Raw genomic sequence first — 5,245 nt, forward strand, 5'->3', positions numbered from 1 at the left:
TCAGCGCCGGGAGGAAGAAGGGGGCGGGGAAGGGGAGAAAGCCGAGAGGCGCCGCCCGCCCGAGAGAGAGGGCGCGAGTGCCCAGCACCGCCACCGCCGCTGGCCAGGCCCAGACGCCGCGGGAGGGCGGGAGGGAGGCGGAGCCGGCGGGGCGGGGCGAGGCGAGACACGCCGCCGCCAGCGGCGCCCCCACTCGGGGCGGGACCAGCGCCGCCGGGCAGGCCAGGCGCATGCGCCGCCTGCGTGCGCTGTGGCTCAACCCCGCCGAAGGAGGGGGACGATCTCGTGAGCGGTAGGCGCCGGGGAGGCAGAGGAAGAGGAAGGAAGGGTCTGGGGCTGCCCGCGGTCGCCCCGGCGAGGGCGGCGGCGGCGGCGCCGCCGTACTGCGTCCTGCCGCCGCCCGAGCGGCAGTGCTCGGGGGTTGCGCCTCTGGCGCGGGCCCGCGGCAGCCGCCTGGGCGCGGCGGCGCGCACCGCTGACGACAAGCCCCCGCCCCACCACCAGCGCCGCCGCCGCCGCCCTCCCACGAAATGGCGGCGGCGGCCGGATCTACATCTGTGCGGCGCGCGGTATCCCTCCGCGCGTTAAGCGGCGCCTCGGCTGTCCGTCAGCGCCGGGGGGTGTCACCGGGAGGGGAGGCGGGGCGGGGCTGGCTCGCCCGCGGCCTGGGCACCGCCTGCCCCCGGGCTCGGTGCCGGAGGCGCTTCCCGCGCCCCGAGGCCCCTGTTCCCTCGCCCGCCCGTGTGGCTGCGCGGCGGGCGGCTGGGAAGGGGCTAGTCGGAGCGGCGGCGCGGCGAGGAGCGCGGCTGAGGCGTCCTGCCGCCTCGAGAGCAGCAACAGCAAGGGCTGCGGGGCTCGGCGGGAGGCGGAGCGCCTGGAAGCGGGGCAAGGAGGGCGCCTCGGCGGGAGCCCTAAAGCGAAGGGGTTTGCACCTATCGCTGGTGCCGGGGATACAGCTAAAGGCCTGCTCTTGCCCGGGAGAGAAGCGGCACCGACGAGGAGTGCAGGCCCGGTGTGAGAGTAACGGGCCCGGAGTAGCATATCGGCACATGCAAGTAAACCAAGCCGAGTTTCTCAGCGTAGGGAAAAAACCACCACCAAAGGGAAGATACAGCAACACGGGCTGTCTGCACAAGGGCCAGGCTCATCAATTACTTAATCTGCAGTGATACCTTCTGTGACACTTCCAGCTCCTTGGAGGCTTTTTATTTTGTGCAGCACGGGGCAACAAATCGTTCTCACCTAGGCTCTTTTTTTTCTCATAGTAATAAATTGTGTAGGTTTATGCATAGTTGTGTACGTGAGGAAGGACTCTTACTCAACTTCTGTCAAGTAACAAGGAGAGAAAGATTGCCAGACTGCCTTTCTGCTGTAATGAGCGGATATATCGTATTAATAAACATGGCATTTGCTGTCGAGGGAGTATGGATATGTAATTAGCTAAATCCATTGCACTGAACTGAGTTTGCATTCATTATAGTGCCTTTATTGCACTACTGTTAGTTTTCTTGCTATCTAGGATGCTAATTATTACTTGTCTGGAGAAGGCAGCGTATTCAGAAAACCTGATTGTGTAACAGTGTTTTCAGCAAGAAGCTTGAGAATAGCCAGCAGTGAGCTAGGGAAGCAATGCTCCTTTTTTAATTTTAAAAATGGTACTGTAGTAGCACTGCCATAGTTTTTTAGCATTTACATCAGGTACAGGCTAGAGAGAAAATAATGCCTTGTACTTGTAAAGTGCAGTTATCTTTGTGTGATCACCTAAACCATTCCTAGCAACTTCCTCGTGTAGTCTTCATTTTCTGCTCATTATCTTAATTGTACTGAACAGCATATTCAGGAAGTGTGGTCCCAAACGAGTTCATTGATGTTCTTATCACCTTAATCAAGAATATTGCTGAAAAACACCTTGCTGTTCCTTGCCTGCTTTGGATTATGGATGCTGTTAAACTGCTCCAAATCACCAGCGTGTCTATCTTTCTGTCACAGACATCTTCCTCTGCCTTGTAAACTGCTTACAAACTTCCTGAATTTTTTCATTATTGTCTGTCATCACAGGAGATTTAGGTACTTAACAGTATTCCAGTTCTACATTTTTAATTATTATTTGAGATTAATGACCTCTAATGTGACTCTATATTAAGAGTTTTGATCTGGCTTGCTATTTGCATTTTACTGTATAATGAAAGGAATGAAGAACAGCACAAACATACTGTTGACAGGGTGTAATTTTCCCTGCTAATTTAAGACAACAGGAATTGTTAATCTGGTAAATCAAGTTTTGTTTATATGCCTTTCAACAGTTACGTGTTAAAATCAATATCTCTATTAGCATTTGACTCCAAATAGAATTTAAAATGTATTGGGTAGCTCTTGTTTATAGCCACTGCTCAGAAACAGGTTTGCCTATTTTGTTTTAGTATACCTGTTTAGACAAACACTTCATTACACTCACTGGTCATTTTTTCTTAAGCAAATCCATCAATTTAAATACCTTTAAATACATTTGAGAAAAAGAGTAAAAAATAATGACTTGTGTAGGAATGAAAAACAAGATGCACACTCATAGTTCTGTGGCCATTTCTGCAAGTCACAGCACACAGTCCTGCTTGGAGAACATTATGCTTCTCACCCTCATCTCTTTTTCCTCAAACTGTGAGGTAAAAATCATGTAATTTCCCCTCAGCGTTTGGAAATAAATAAAAACTCACAAGAGCTCTTACTTCAGTAGGAATACTCGGGCAAGTAAGGCCTTGTAACCTTAATATATTGATGTGCCATACACAAAGAGTTTCTCACCTTTACCATATGCAGCAGGTGTACTCTAACACTGCTTGCACAGATACGTCATATAGTAATATAAAATGAAAGAGGCACAGATGATGGTTGCTGAATATGGGCGTTGCGACTTATTGTGGAACTAACCAGTCTATTTGGGTTTGCTTCATTTTAATTTGATTTTTGAAGCTAATCCTCAGAAGTGGCTGAAGAGAGGTATTACCATGTCTAATCCTCATACGGTACTGGAGTTGGGTTAGATTTTCAGAGGTTTATTATGCAAAATAGCTTAGTAGCTGTGGCATGGTAATAAACAGTTTGCACAAAAATACTGAGAACAGACCAGCTCACTTGAACTCCATCTTTGAATTTTGTTTGCTTTTTCAAGTACGGCCTTACAGAGCCCAGTGCAGCCAAGTGGTCAATAACCTCTGAAGGCTGGATTTGCCAGTCCATTTCAGCTGCTTTGTGATGGTCCAGCTGAGCAAGCATGAATGGAGATTGCCGTGATACATTGTCATAGCACTTCCCCTCAGCATAGAGGGGATGAGGGAAAAGCATCCCAGCCTTAGTTTAAAGGTTAGTGTAGTTTGCTTGCACATCAATGTCAGTTTTTCACTTCCGCTTGCCTAAGACCAGCCATTTTTACATTTTGAGCATGCTATTCTACCTGTCTTCAAAACAGGTGGAGCAACCAAGCACCCTGGACACCAAGCAGCATTCCATACAGGACGCTTCATATATCTGAGAGGAAAGGGGGAAATAAGATGCAAAATGTTCCCCAAAAGATCTTCCTTTTTAGGAAGGAAATAAAATTACTTCAACAAAAGCAAGACATCCTTCTTGTTAGTCCATCCGGTAGATCATTATTAGTTCCTGTTTGGAGGAGACAAAACACAGCGGCTTCTCCTGCTGGAAAACAAAGCACTAAGATCAACAACAACAACAGCTTCTCCCTGTTTGCATGCATTACCAGGCCTCAATTTTCTCTTCAGCATCCTGTCCAACTTGTTTTTCCTTTAATTATCATAAAGCAAGTTTGCAGTCAAATCCCTCTTCAATCTGAGCAAAAGTCACCTTATTGTGGACCCTTTTGATCCAGTGGAGACCAGAAAGAATAAGATCACAGAAGAAAGCTGATAAAATAAGATTGTTCCATTGGCTTTTTTTAACACAACAAACAAAAAGGCTGAATTTGCCAACCCAAGTGCCATTACATGACAGTGGAAGAAAAACAGGTTTGGGAATGTCATTGGGTTCCACCTGATCCGTGTTTTAAATACCAAAGACCAGCAGCCCTTCCTGTGTAGCTCCCCTTCAAGAAGGATGGCAGGGTCATAGTTACAGCCTTTGTACTGCATGCTCCATTCCCTGGCTGTCACATCTGGGGCCATTATGTCTCCTTCTGTTAGGAAGAAGAGGTAGCAAAACCCTTTCACATCTGGAGTCCAGCCCAAGGTCAAATGTGTTAGGCAGCAGTTAGCTTTCTAAGGAGTATTAGATAAAAGGTAACTTTTTGTCTTATATTTCAACTTGGCAATTCTTCATCTCCCATTGTTTCTTCCACAGCTTCTCTGACATTCTCACTAAAACAATTTCCAAGCTATTCCACATGTTTCCTTTGTATAGTCGTGCTTTTTGTCTCACTGCTAAGTCATGGGGCAAAACACTGAGTCCCTACATTAATCTGCTTCAAGTTGTTGCTGCTCTGTGTAGGGAGTTCCAAGATCTAACGTTTTAAGTCTACATACGAGTCCCAGTGAAAAGCTTGAGTGCTGTATTGAATAATGGCATGCTAAGGTTTCATGGCTTGCACAAGGTCATGTGGGATTCACAAGAATATAAAAAATACTTCAGTAACTTACACGGAGATCAACAGGCCAAAGTTCCCCACAAACTCTTCCGGTCTTCAGGATTTTGTTTAGCACTTCATTGTTTAGCACTTTTTTAGCCTCATAGTGACAACATAGTTTTCTTTCAGTTAAAGAGTTTTCTCTTCTCTTGAAATCCGTACAGAAAATAAGAGCTATTTTACCAGAAAAAAGTTCTGACAACATAAAATTCATTATGTTATTTTCACAGACCTAAACAATGAAACCTCTGAAAATTGCTACAGGATGTTTATTAGTATTCATACAGAGTACTCATTTTTTCCCAGCAAAACTACCATTTGATCTAAATGAAAAAGATATTCCTTTCAAGTCAGCAGCAGTTTGTGTCAACAAGAATGTTCATTTTTCTGTGCTGATTCAGCCCTATGGATATTGAAGCATAAAAGTCAGATGAGCACATGCATGGCGTAATTATGATGCCAGTTTTGAAAAATGAAAAGTTTTGTTGTCATGCAGTTACTAACTACCTTTGTTTTCTGCTTTCGTATGAATTCTTTACATTCCTGAATAAACATAGATAATATAAACATACATGGCAAAATAGCATCTTAAAATAGGGGTGTGAAGGGCTGAGT

General features: G+C 46.4%; 1 long non-coding RNA gene across 1 annotated transcript; it reads right to left on the reverse strand.

Moving 5' to 3' along the window:
- Positions 1 to 3,034: 3,034 nt before the first annotated feature.
- On the reverse strand, positions 3,035 to 4,824 carry LOC115341662. The gene is made up of 2 exons (XR_003923478.1): positions 4,644 to 4,824; positions 3,035 to 4,183 (listed from the first exon to the last, which is right to left on the reverse strand). It is a non-coding gene; the product is annotated as an uncharacterized LOC115341662 (long non-coding RNA).
- Between the last annotated feature and the right edge of the window lie 421 nt (positions 4,825 to 5,245).

Source organism: Aquila chrysaetos, chromosome 1 (genome assembly GCF_900496995.4).
Source record: "Aquila chrysaetos chrysaetos chromosome 1, bAquChr1.4, whole genome shotgun sequence".
Taxonomy (NCBI): domain Eukaryota; kingdom Metazoa; phylum Chordata; class Aves; order Accipitriformes; family Accipitridae; genus Aquila; species Aquila chrysaetos.